General features: G+C 42.3%; 1 protein-coding gene across 1 annotated transcript in view; it reads left to right on the top strand.

Annotated features, from left to right (window-relative positions):
* Positions 1–341: 341 nt before the first annotated feature.
* Positions 342–14,293, top strand: part of LOC306978542 (glutamate receptor ionotropic, delta-1-like) — a 712,475-nt gene continuing 698,523 nt past the window's right edge. The window contains exon 1 of the mRNA XM_079577146.1: positions 342–492. The gene's annotated coding sequence lies outside the window, so the exon portion shown is untranslated. The remainder of the gene's footprint in view (positions 493–14,293) is intronic.

Genomic DNA, 14,293 nt, shown 5'->3' with positions numbered 1-14,293 from the left:
TCAGCTGCTTTTCTTCCACAAAAAAACCCAAACTGTTACTTGTTTCAGCAGCTTCATTATTATATTTACTGCTCATTCACTGATGTTAAAACTTGTATCATGTTTGTGATTATTTCTGAAAGAGAAACGCTTGCTCTATGTAAATGTCTGCAGCATAAAGAGCTTATATTATAGATTAGTATTGGTAACATCATAAAAGCAATGCTGGCTAAACAACAGAAATCACAAGCTTCATACACACGAACAGCTGGACCTTTTTCAAATCCATTTCTGATCCATCTGCTCTTGAAGTCAGTGGTGGTGAGTGTCTAACGTCTGTGTGTTTCCCCGGGACAGGAGCGATCTTTGAGGAGAGCGCGGTGCGGGACGACGAGGTTTTCCAGCTCGCCGTGTCCGACCTGAGCCTGAGCGACGACATCCTGCACAGCGAGAAGATCACGCACTCCATCAAACTCATCGAGCCCAACAACCCCTTCCAGGCCGTGCAAGAAGGTAAGACAGAGCTGAGGCGTGTGTGGTCTGAGGTTCTTCTGCTGAGGAACAACACACCTGTATCTGAAAGAACGTCTGCGGCCGATACAGGAGCGAGAGGAGCTCAAAGAACACCTTGTTTCATGTTTTTAACCCCCGCCTTAACCGAGTACATTCTCTGTGAGTTTACAGCCCACGTAACGGCTCATTTGAAAGCTAAGGCCTACAAAGCTTACCTATTCTTCCTTGTTTTTGGTCTCTCTTTGGAGCATTAATCAGCAGATGAAAAGATGCTTTGTACCAGACTTTCCATCTGCCGTCCCCGAGACAGACACTTACAGAACACTACAAAAAGCATAAAAAAAAATACAGTTCATAATTTAGTATTCACATTTTATACCTTTTTGATTTGTTTCTTAACCCCTCAACTCCCGCCTGAACCGAGAGCATTTTCTCCAGTTTGGCTTTACCCCAATCCAAAAGCTTCTGGAAAAAAGGTGGGAGAATAGCAACAAAACTGAGACGAAAATAATGATGGAAATGTGACGGAAAAATGACGAAAAATTGATGAAAAAGTGGCAAAAATGTCACAAGATATTGACCAAAAATTGACCAAAAAATGACAAAAATGTTACAAAATGTGAGAAAAAAAAAGACAAAAAAAAGACAAAAAAGTGAGAAAAAAAAGACAAAAAAGTGACAAAAAAGTGACAAAAAAGTGACAAAAAAGTGACAAAAATTTGACAAAAAAATGACAAAAAAATGACAAAAAAGTGACAAAAAAGTGACAAAAATTTGATAAAAATTTGACAAAAATTTGACCAAAAAATTACAAAAAAGTGACAAGAAAGTGACAAAAAAGTAACAAAAATGTGACAAAAATGTGACAAAAAGTGACAAAAATTTGATAAAAAATTGACAAAAAATTGACCAAAAAATGACAAAAAAGTGACAAAAAGTGACAAAATGTGAGAAAAAAAATGACAAAAAAATGACAAAAAAATGACAAAAAAGTAACAAAAAATGTGACAAAAAATGTGACAAATGTGACAAAAATTTGACAAAAAAATGATGGAAAAAAAATCTGATGACGTGAGGAAAAAGATCCTCTCGGTTCAGGCGGGATCTATCTATCTATCTATCTATCTATCTATCTATCTATCTATCTATCTATCTATCTATCTATCTATCTAGCTATCTAGCTATCTATCTATCTATCTATCTATCTATCTATCTATCTATCTATCTATCTATCTATCTATCCATCCAGATTTGGGTGCATGTGCTCGGTTAAGGCGGGGGTTAAGGGGTTAAGATGACGGTGTAAGAGTTTGCTTTCATGCTTTGGCTGGTTTTGTGTTTCCTGTTTCTGTGTTTGAGCCTGTGCTCTGGAGCTGCTGCGGTGATGGATGGTGATAAACCTTCTTGTTCCCGTTGAGAGATGAATTCTGTGTTTAGTCTGTGAACGCTCGAGTCGAGGCAGATGAAGTGCAGGACTAATGAATGAGACGAGCTGTGTCCATGCGCTGCTTTTACTCTGCTGAACCGGAGTCTGAAATGACTCACGTTTCAGCTCCTGGAGTTTGTGCACGAGGGTTTTTGGTTTTGCTAACGGCTCCTCCTCGATGTTTGGGACGCAGATGTTTGGGACATTTTCACGCTGGTCGTCTGGATCATTGATACTGAACTATTTGCTCTGATTTATGATGAAGTGATTGGTTTCTGTTCTACACTTTCACCTTCAGAGCCACCATCGTTTTTTCTAGGGATGAATGTTTTCTCATTTTTATTAAGCCAATAGTGGGTGTACTCGTGCTCATCAATATGGTTCTTATGGTTCTTCCGAGCTGACTTTATGACTGATGACACTTCCTGAATCAGGGGGGGCGAGGGCCTCTTTATCCAGACAATCAAGTCTCTCAAAAAGTTTATTGAACTTTTCTTTCAGGGCTTCAGACTCTCCGTCTCTTATGTCCACAGCACCAACATGTATGATAAGTTTTTCAATCCCAGGGTTATTTGTGATTTCCTTGTTTAGAACATCTATGATGTCAGAAACTGTGGCGCTGGGATAACTGCTTGTAGTAATCCTGTCATTGTTTATATTAGATATGGCTCCGTCTCCGAGCACCAGGATATCTCTGGCCTTGACACTTGCCACACTTTTCCTCTCGAGCTTTGTTTTGACTTCTTGTCCTCTGTTTCTCTCTGATTTTCTCTGTTTGTTACACTCATCTTTTGAGAGAGGTGAAAATCTGTTTGTTAACTTTATTCCAGGTTCATTTTTGCTAGTATGTTGTCTTTGCTTTGGCCGAGCACCACGTTGTCTGTTTAGTTTCGGGAACGTTACGGTATCGTCTAGCTTTAGGTTGCAAGTATCAGTTTTTCCAGTCTTCTTACCGTGTTCCACAGGGAGCGTGTCATTAAGTCCTTTATCCATCTCAAAGGCGAGAATTTTGTCCCGCAGTAAAAGAATTTCTTGTTGATAAATCCGACAGCTTTCACAAGAAGATGTTTGCGTTACTCCCGCAGCCATGTTGATAAGAGTCGTCGCTGGTCCAGATGAGTTGTAAAAAAAAAAAAGGCATAAAATGATTAAAAAATGATTTAAAAAGTCTTGGCTCATTTAGAAGAAGAGAATAAAATCATATCCGTGTGACATGTGCCAAAAAAGAGTGATTAAAAAAGCGAATAAAGAGGCAAGCAGCATAAGCAAGCAGAGACACGTCTGCACTCTCTCAGAGCAGGAAGCAAATAAGTGTAACATCTTACACTTATTGCACTTTATCAGCCTGTGTCACATGTTTCTCAAAGTCCTACATTAAGCTGATGACCAAACCTTCTGTTGGTCTGTAAATGCAGTAAATTAGAATAACTGCCTTGTATAAAATGTCTCTCTCAAAATGGCTGTAGTGAATGTGTTGAAATAGGCCTCTGTCTCTTTAAGAACCTCTGAGCCTTTAGACACGCCCCCTCCACACGCTGTCTGTGGCATCAGTGGGGAGGGGGTTCTGCTGAGGAGCAGTGGTTGGTTACTCGGCTGGTGACGAAAGCTCGGAGGCGTCTCCAGGAGGTGGGGGCGTTCCTAGGAGGACTCAGGCAAACCTATCCCTAAAATGGCCGCCATCAGAGTTTTTACAGATTACTCACAAATACGTGAATGTGCCAAGGCATGTTTTTAATGAGGGAGTGACATAATAACATGATGGAAAGCTTGAAAAAGTCCATTTTTGTAACACCCCCCCTTTAAAAACCATTAAAAGAACTTTAAAATCGATCCTGAAACACACGGGGAGCCAATGCAGCGATTCTCAAACCGGTGTAATGTGGTCCCGCCTCCTGGTCTTCGTCAGGACTCGAGCTGCTGTAAACCTGAGATCCTCTTTTTGGGAAGAGCAGAGAGCAGGGCATTACAGTGGTCGATACGACTGGTGATAAAAGCATGCATGAGCGTCTCCGTGTTGGCCCGAGAGAGAATGGGGCGGACTCTGGCTATGTTCTGCACCAGTTTTCAAGATGACGGGCTAATGTTGCTAACTAGCTGCTAACGAGTCTGGCGAGTCTTAAGTCGCTTTGTGCTCAGGGACGACAAGCACCTGTGAAATTAATCCAGAATAAAAGAACTCAGAAAATGTTGAATAGATACAGCATGTCCTTATTGAGTGAAATTTGGAAAAATCGAAATGCTTGTAGTCTAAGGCTAAGTTGCTACACACGAACACACGGGAAAATCCAGTAAGTCTAAGGCAGAAAGAGGCCAATTAGCAGCAGTAATAAGTAACTATCTCTAATGTTGAAGAGGCATTGATTGTTATAATGGAGACTCTACACTGCAAAAAGTGGATTCTCAGCAAGTAAAAAATGTCTTACTTTAAGAAATAAGTTCTGATTTTTTCCCTAAAAAGTAACAATGTTTGGCCGAGCAAAGTTTTCTTGAGAAAAAAATTCTTATGTTAGGAAATGAAATCTAGCCATTTTTTTTTCTTGTAACAAGAAAGAAAATCTTTTTGAATCTTCTTCACCTTTAGACAAAGAATATTTTTCTTATTTTAAGAAAAAATAAGATCACAACAACTGTTAATGTAAGAACTGATTCTCACAGAGAAATAATAAGTTCCATTCTTTACAGTGAGCGGCTCGGTGGCACAGCGGTTAGAGCCTCAGCTTCACAGCTTGAAGGTCCTGGGTTCGATTCCCACCAGGACGGGGCCTTTCTGTGTGGAGCATGTTCTCCCCATGTCTGCCACTAAAAACATGTACAACAGGTGAATCCTCCAGCAGGTGATTCTGACCATCAGCCTGGCTCCACATCATGGAGGCGGGTCTCCGGGCGCAGCAATACTTTCCTTAAATATTAGTTTTTATTAAGAACATTTTACTTAAATCAAGCAACATTTAAGTAAAACCCACAATTTTTCACTAAATAAGAATGTTTTCCTTAAATGATTCCATTTTCTGAGGACATTTTGCTTAATTCTAGTTATTTATTTGCTTAAATTTAGTGTTTCTTTCTTGTTTTATGATGAGAAAAATATTCTGGAAATAAGAATTCTTAGCAAGAAAAAAATGCTGAACCATTGGCAGAATTGTTTCCTTAAAACAAGACAAAACGTCTTATTTTAAGATTTTTTTCCTTGTTTTTAGTAGGCTACATTTGCAGTGTAACTGTGAACATCCAGAGTCTTTTCCCTTTCGTTGCACCGTCTAATCTAACGGAGATATTTCTGCGTCTCACAAACAGACGCTCGATGATCACCGCCCGCTTTCCCCAAACCACTTCCAAACAAACCGTGAATCACGTTAATCGCCTCCAAAGAAACGATTCAAACCTGAACAACACGAGCTCCTCAAAACTTCCCCCTGTCCCGCGGCGGCGCGTGGACGACAACACACGGCCCGCTTCGTGAAACTTTCCTAAGTGATTGTTATTCATGGTTTGGGGCTGAGCGTCCCTCCGCCGCGGCCGCTTTGGCGTGCTACCTTCTGCCTGGAGGCGCTTCCTCTCACAGCGCTCCCGAATCCCAGATGCTTTTGTTTTTTTTTGTTTTTTCCTCAGCGCGGACGCTCCGGCTCGGGCTCCGCTCCGCCGGTCTCTCCGTTCTGGCCCTGGGGAGGCGGCGAGCGGAGGTTCTGCCGCGGTTTGATGAAGTTTATACGAGCCGTGCGTTTTGCATAAGCGGCTTTTCTGCGCACGCATCATCAAACTGTTCACGCCGAGCGAAATATTTGTCCTTCAGCCATGGGGATGTTCAGTTTCAGCCCGTTTCCTCCCTTAACGTCTGAGTTTTAATGTTGGAGTAAGTAAGAGTTCAGGTTCCCGATGGCCCCGTGTAGGGCTGCTCGATTATAGAAAAAATAATAATCACGATTATTTTTGTCATAATTGAAATCACAAGTATTCAAACGATTATTTGTTGGCTTTAAAAAAATCCATCAAAAAAGTGACAAAAATCCATTAAAAAAAAAGACAAAAATCCAGCAAAAAAGTGACAAAAATCCAGCAATAAAAGACAAAAATCCATTAAAAAAAGACAAAAATCCAGCAAAAAAATGACAAAAATCCAGCAAAAAAATGACAAAAATCCAGCAAAAAAGTGACAAAAATCCATTAAAAAAAGACAAAAATCCAGCAAAAAAAAAGACAAAAATCCATTAAAAAAAAGACAAAAATCCAGCAAAAAAATGACAAAAATCCATTAAAAAAAGACAAAAATCCAGCAAAAAAGTGACAAAAATCCAGCAAAAAAAGACAAAAATCCATTAAAAAAAGACAAAAATCCAGCAAAAAAATGACAAAAATCCAGCAAAAAAGTGACAAAAATCCAGCAAAAAAAGACAAAAATCCAGCAAAAAAAGACAAAAATCCAGCAAAAAAGGGACAAAATTCCATCAAAAAAATGACAAAAATCCAGCAAAAAAGTGACAAAAATCCAGCAAAAAAATGACAAAAATCCAGCAAAAAAATGACAAAAATCCAGCAAAAAAGTGACAAAAATCCATTAAAAAATGACAAAAATCCATTAAAAAAAAAGACAAAAATCCAGCAAAAAAGTGACAAAAATCCAGCAAAAAAAGACAAAAATCCAGCAAAAAAAGACAAAAATCCAGCAAAAAAGGGACAAAATTCCATCAAAAAAATGACAAAAATCCAGCAAAAAAGGGACAAAAATCCAGCAAAAAAATGACAAAAATCCAGCAAAAAAATGACAAAAATCCAGCAAAAAAAGTGACAAAAATCCATTAAAAAAGACTTAAATCCATTAAAAAAAAAGACAAATATCCAGCAAAAAAATGACAAAAATCCATTAAAAAAAGACAAAAATCCATTAAAAAAAGACAAAAATCCAGCAAAAAAGTGACAAAAATCCAGCAAAAAAAGACAAAAATCCATTAAAAAAAGACAAAAATCCAGCAAAAAAATGACAAAAATCCAGCAAAAAAGTGACAAAAATTCATTAAAAAAAGACAAAAATCCATTAAAAAAAGACAAAAATCCAGCAAAAAAATGACAAAAATCCAGCAAAAAAATGACAAAAATCCAGCAAAAAAGTGACAAAAATCCATTAAAAAAAGACAAAAATCCATTAAAAAAAGACAAAAATCTATTAAAAAAAGGCAAAAATCCAGCAAAAAAAATGACAAAAATCCATTAAAAAAAGACAAAAATCCAGCAAAAAAAGACAAAAATCCATTAAAAAAAGACAAAAATCCATTAAAAAAAGACAAAAATCCAGCAAAAAAATGACAAAAATCCATTAAAAAAAAAGACAAAAATCCAGCAAAAAAATGACAAAAATCCAACAAAAAAAGACAAATATCCAGCAAAAAAGTGACAAAAATCCAGCAAAAAAGTGACAAAATTCCATCAAAAAAAATGACAAAAATCCAGCAAAAAAGTGACAAAAATCCAAAATTTTAAAATTAGAAAAAAAAAAAAAATAATTAAAAAAAAAAAATTATAATCGATTTTTTGCGATTATGCTAATTTTGTAATCGTTTACTGTTGTAATCGAAATCGTAATCGAATTTCGATTAATTGCACAGCCCTATCCCCGTGTACGAAGCTGTTCCTCAGTCGACTGGAACTGACCCGTAGATTCCGCAGTCTCCTCCCTGACGACGTAACCTTGAAGAGACTGTGATGGTGCGAGGGGTCCCTTTTGACGGCTTTGCGGGTGAGACGGGTGGAGAACATCTCCTAACCTGAGCTTAGATGAGTTCATGTGTACCTGTCTGGTCTTCACGCGTGTCCTCAGTCACGTGAACACAGCACAGACAGACATTTAGCCTGTCCTCCTCTATAGCTCCAAACCAGGTGAAGATAGAACCAAGCTCTCTCTCCTCTCTCTCCTCTCTCCTCTCTCTCCCCTCTCTCTCTCTCTCTCCTCTCTCTCCTCTCTCTCCTCTCTCTCTCCTCTCTCTCCTCTCTCCTCTCTCTCCTCTCTCTCCTCTCTCTCCTCTCTCCCCTCTCTCCTCTCTCCTCTCTCTCTCTCTCTCCTCTCCTCTCTCCTCTCTCTCCTCTCTCTCCTCTCTCTCTCCCCTCTCCTCTCTCTCCTCTCTCTCCCCTCCCCCCTCTCCTCTCTGCAGGAGGTCTCTGCGAGGCCGTTAACGCCGCGCGGTAATAGATTTTGTTTGTCGTGGTTGTTGATTCTCGTCAGCTGCTCGTATAATGGGCCTAATTAAAGCGGGAGAATGAGGCAGATTAAGAGTGTGCAGATACATACGGCTCTGATTACAAACGCCGTCGTTATGAAGACTCTCCTAACCAACGCCGGCGCCAAAGCGTCGTCTCTCAATACGTTTACGCCGACCAGTAAATACGTATCTATTTCAAATTAAAGCGATTGTCATTTACAAAACACAATCACCCTGAGATTAATCACCGGGACGAGCTCCGGGATTATGTTTTGTCAATATCGCCGAGTCGGGCGGAGTCGGGCGGAGTCGGGACGGGCGATACTGACGAGAGAATATCAACGATGATGGATAGTTCTACAGACAATCAGAAATATGCAAAACAAAAGACATTTCCCCGTGTGGTGGCACAGCGGTTAGTGCTCGTGCTCAGAGCTGTGGAGTTTGCATGTTAATAATCATTTCATTCCATTGAGAGCCCCATTATTAGCTCCTGATTCATTGCAGGAGCCATTCTGATCTGTCATGTTGTTCACTCACAATAATAATAATGGCTTACATTTGTATTGCGCTTTACAAGCCTGTGGTACCAAGTTTCTCAAAGCGCTGCACTGTCGTCCTCAGTCACTCCAGACTAACGCCATTAAGGCCACATCCACACAAAGACAAAACGCTTATATTTTCAGAAACTTTCTCTGTGAGCCTGAAGCAGCTCAGTAAATGTGTGCGCAGTTCATCCTCCAGGCCTGTGTGAGGCGCTGTGACGCTAACACAGATAGTAGAACAAGATGTAGAGGGCGATATATGCTATATATATGTATGCAGGCAGGGATGTGCACAGGTAGAGCCCAGGTGGTGCCCCTTTGCCCTGTGCCCTTTAAGTGCCCGTCTCAAGACCTGTTATTTTCCTACCCAATATTAAGTATTTTGTGCTGAAAATACAGTTTTAATGCTCAACAACTTCATATCGCTTTTCATTCTTCCTCTGCCTCTCGAGCCGCGGCGGCGCTGACGCTCCTGATCAGTGAAGGGCAGCTGTGCCGTCCCCGTGTTTCCTCCGTTTGAGATGATGGTACAGCCCAGCTCTGTGAGACGCGGGAGTAAAGTAAACTGTAAATTCGATAACTTTATGAACGAGCCAGCGCGACATGACTGGATTATTAAAGAGAAAGGAAACGAAAGGGACGACAGTGCGAGGACGTCAGCGCTGCCGCTTGTGTCGAGATCAGGACAAAGTCAGCGGTAACAAGTCACTCACTTTAGCGGTTCTGTTTGTCGCGCTATAAAATGTTCTGAAAATGAGCTGTGTTATTCAGACTAAGTCAGGGCTGAGGGTAGACCAGGGCCAGAGCAGAGTGAGCTGAGGTAAGGAGACAGAAGCGAGAGGAGGAGAGAGAAGGTGAGGAGGTGCCTGCGTTCTGGACACTGCATCTGTGTGAAGAGCACAGGAACAGGATTATTGTTATTTAACATATTTTTGACATGGACAAAAATATCCATGTCATGATATTGACAAACCAGATGTTTTAAGTGTAGGCTACAGAACCTTTGCATCATTTATTTGTATTTGTGCTAGACTTAAGTGCAGAGCCTTGTGATCGTCCTACATCGTCTTTTAAAGTCTATGTAGTTTACTATTAGGTTCACATAATTGGACATTTTATGTTACTGTGTTAATCAATCTGTTAGTGTCACTAACTACAGAAAATCACTTTTTTTGGTCTTTTTTTGGGAGTGGGGGAGGTTTGTGCCCTTTTGTCTTGGTAGAACCCCTGCCCCTCAAAATGTCTGTGCACACCACTGTATGCAGGCCAATGTAGGTCGATGTCCGCACACGGCGGCCATCTTGCCACAGGGAGCTCGCTCACTCATAACATTGTGTTTTATGGTGCATGTACTTTTAAATAACCAGAACTTTCTCAATTTTCAAGCCTCAGATGTAGGTATGAGCTCGCCAGAAAGCTTCCCTGTGGCAAGATGGCCGCCCGTTTTGCCGGAAGTGACTCTGCCTTAAAACATCACGCCTTTATCTATATCTATGGAGGGCGCATGTGCAGTGAACTTATGTGGAATGTAAACAGTGAAAATGAAACTGATTTACAGAAGAGACGAGGAGGAGAGTTTATTCTTCAGACGTAAAAACCTGTCAGTTTTACTGTCAGTCCAAAAACACAGACTGACTCGTGTCTTTCTCCTTGTCACCTGTGGCTTGTGGAGCAAAGAGGGGCGGAGTCAAACCATCACAGATCCATGAGGAAAACTCAGTATAAGGTCAGTAGATTATGGAGCTGTGATGTCATCTTTTGGAGCCACGTAAACAGCATTTTCAGGTCTTTCCTCTGGGACCTAGTTTGGAAACCACCGGCTCGTATGGACGATACACTGGACTGATGAAATATCAGGGCCTAAGCTGCTCTTGTCTGCTCCAGTCTGTCATCGGCCCCTCCCACCACCAACCACTCACTACATTCAGGCCTATTGTACATGTTTTTAGTGGAGAACATGGAAACTCCACACAGTCCAGGAGAGAATTGAACCCGGGACCTTCTTGCTGTGAAGCGAGAGTGCCAACCACAGTGTTCAGGTCTCCCCTAACACTAAAAACATGTACAATAGGCCAGGATGTGTTTGAGGGAGAGACATTTCCCCCGTTTTCTTGTCATCTCTTTCCATTTTCCTCCATTTATTTTTAATCTTCCCTCATTATTGATCATTGTCCTCATTTCTTGACGTTGGCGATGACCTCATGTGATCTGAGTCTGTTCAGTTTTGGTGATTCACGGCACATAAATACTAACGGTTTGTGTCGGCGTTTGTAAAGTGTGAGAGCGATCAAGAGGAAAACGGGGAGTTTTCAATCGGCTTTAATGAGGGCAGTTTGGTGAAGGCTCTTCAGTCGAGAGAGAAACACCAAACCCGGGAATTAACTCAAGTGTTGGTTCATTTTAAAACACAAAAAGCTTTAAGGCCTTTTCCACCTTTTCCATTTGTGTTGTTTGTGCTGCAGAAAAGAAGAAATGTGTTCTTGTTTTCACTCTTTTTGATAATAAACCACATTACACTCATTGTTTTTGATAATAATAATAATCAACATTTATTTGTAAAGTCCTTTCCAACAGTCAAAGTGCTTCACAGTAAAACAGAATGAGAATAAAAACTATTACATAAACAACAATGGGGAGGAACGGCTTCTGTGTGGTCCTTATGGAGCTGATGTTGCTGTAATACCTGGTGGCCAGAGCCGCTCTCGTCCCACCCGGTCCAGAGCCGCTCTCGTCCCTTCCGGTCCAGAGCCGCTCTCGTCCCGTCCAGTCCAGAGCCGCTCTCGTCCCGTCCAGTCCAGAGCCGCTCTCATCCCGTTTAGGTCCAGAGTCGCTCTCGTCTGGTCCAGAGCCGCTCTCGTCCCGTTTAGCTCCAGAGCCGCTCTTGTCCCTCCCGGTCCAGAGCCGCTCTCGTCCCTCCCGGTCCAGAGCCGCTCTCGTCCCTCCCGGTCCAGAGCCGCTCTCGTCCCTCCCGGTGCGCAGCTGATCTCGTCCCGTCCAGAGCCGCTCTCGTCCCGTTGATCCTCAGTTCATTCCAAAGACGCCTTTGTTCTCGTTCTTCTCGCCTCGAGAGCGAGAACAAACTCCTCTGAAGTGTGAGCCTTTGCTCCTCTCGCTTTGGTCCAAGTCTCTCCTCTGGGGCTAAAGTAGAAGAAGAAGAAGTTTGTAGAAAAGAGGCGGAGACGCAGCAGGAGACGCTTTGTGTTCGGATTCTGCTGCGGCGTCCGGAGTTCAGGAATCCACAGATCTGACTTTACAAAACCGCAGCGTTTAAAGAAGAAAAGAAACGCAGCGCCGGCGGTTTATGGAGGCCGGAGGGAGACGAGGGAGGAACGGGAGCGGGAGTGATTTAAGAGGTTCTCATCGTGGGTTTGGAGGGCGGCCTCTGTCTAATGTCGATACTGGTGTTTTAACGATATCGATACTGAAATATTTGAACCAGAAAACGGAACAATAATATGTGGTAGATCTAAAATAATGTGCAAAGGAAAAGTATGGTTCAGGAGGAAGTCCAAACATCAGAAAACAGGAGCAGCAGCGTCACCTGGAACTTCATGTTTTGAGCAGAATTCCCACTAAAGCCGTGATAAAAAGAGAGTTCGGACATTATTACCTCCTGAGCTGCAGGAACAGACCAGATCCACATCAGGACCGTTTACTGAAGATAAACTTTTCTAAACTCACTGAGCTGTTCCACAGTGAAAGCTCCTCACACGTCACAGATCTGTGACATAGTGAGAGCGCTCACTCTGTCACTGACAATGCACCAGAACTGTTCCAAACATGGCTAATGCAGAGTGAGCCTCACCTTTTCCAGAGACAATCTTTGATCCAAATGCTCGGGTGCAGCTGGAGTTTAAACAACAGCAGTAACTTCAGGCTCTGCGGCTAAAGCTAAAGCTAAAGCTAAAGGTAAAGCTAAAGGTAAAGGTAAAGGTAAAGGTAAAGGTAAAGCTAAAGCTAAAGGTAAAGGTAAAGGTAAAGGTAAAGGTAAAGCCTATGTGTTTCTTGTTGTCACTGCTTTTCTATTTGTCTAAGAGTCTAGTTTCTTATTCAGTCCTGGTTTAGTCCTGGTTTAGTCCTGGTTTAGTCCTGGTTTAGTCCTGGTTTAGTCCTGGTTTAGTCCTGGTTTAGTCCTGGTTTAGTCCTGGCTCAGACCGCGGCTCTGCCATCTCTGATAATGACTGAAGTGTGAGTAAGTTACAGCTTCGCTTCTGCATTTGCGCTGAAGCTGCTCATGAGTTCAGGCTTTTTTAGACTCACTGCGGATCATTTATTGACGTTTGGAGAGAAAAAGTAACAAAAATTAGCACAGAAAAAAAATAGTTTTTCGATACCGCCCCCTACCGGAGCTTTTCGGTCGGTACCAAGTAGGAACCGTTTAACGGAACTCAGCCCTAGTGAGTTATGACCCGAAGATTGCAAGAAGCGCCGCTCGTCTGCGCAAACGTCTGCTCAAGATTCACAACTTCTGGACCTTAGACTTCCAGACGATTAAGTGTGAACCACTGCACGACCACAGACGTCAGGCAGAGTCGCTCCCGTCCGGTCCGGTCCAGACGAGCAGCTTAGGCTGATATTTCATCAGTCCAGTGTATCGTCCATACGAGCCGGCGTTTTGGGGGTCTGTAAACCAACATTTTCTAAACTAGATCCCAGAGGAAAGATCTGAAAACGCCATTTACGTGGCTCCGTTGTTACGACGTCTCAATGACATCACAGCTCCAGAGTCTGTGATCCATAATCTACTGACCTTATACTGAGTTTTCCTCATGGATCTGTGATGGTTTGACTCCGCCCCTCTTTGCTCCACAAGTAGAAAAACATGAGTCAGTCTGTGTTTTTGGACTGACAGGAAAAGTCACTGACAGAAGAAGAAACTCTCCTCCTCGTCTCTTCTGTAGATCCTAAATCTTTAAATCGGTTTATCATTTTCATATTAATGTAACCTCTGACCCCCTGCCTTAGAGATACTTTTTTTCAACAAGCCTTTAGATCTGTGTAAGGCCAAACTGGAGAAAATGGACCAGAGTCACAAGCAACAGACGCATAAGCGAGACCGGATTTCACTTTTCTGTGGAAATAAACAATAAACACTAACACACAGCTCTGGCCTCCGTTAACCTCACGCCAAAGAGACTAAACCTTCTCTCTTTGAACTCGAGCCGCTCACGATAAACCTTTACAAACCTGAGGACAGAAGAGTCGTGCTGTCTCTCCACATGGATCCCTGGTGTAATCAGACGCTCGGGGTAAAGTTTAGAGCTGGTTCCACACAGTCAATGATGTCACCAAACATCATTGACTGTGTGGACGGGGCGGCTCTTATCGAGTCTCCGAGTGACTGAGTGGAAGCGCGGGAGGTCAGAGCGAGCGGTAATGGCCCGATCTGTCAGCCGCGTATGTAATTATGAAGCTCACGCAAGGCCCGTCGTACATTATATATAAGCAGAGAGAGTGTGTGTGTGTGGTCGTGATGTAAAACACACTCGGGACTAATGTGGAGATAGAGAGAGAGAAAAGGAGCCTGGCTTTTGTCGAGATGTTCGGAGGACGAGCGGGAGGAACAAATGGAGTTGTTTACGAAGTCTCGGCTAATGCGTTTCTCCAGAGCCGCGTTTGAGTCATCGCTGGGTGGATCGCGA

Source organism: Gobius niger, assembly GCF_951799975.1.
Source record: "Gobius niger genome assembly, chromosome: 19".
NCBI classification, from domain to species: domain Eukaryota; kingdom Metazoa; phylum Chordata; class Actinopteri; order Gobiiformes; family Gobiidae; genus Gobius; species Gobius niger.
This window is presented reverse-complemented; position numbering and strand designations above follow the sequence as displayed.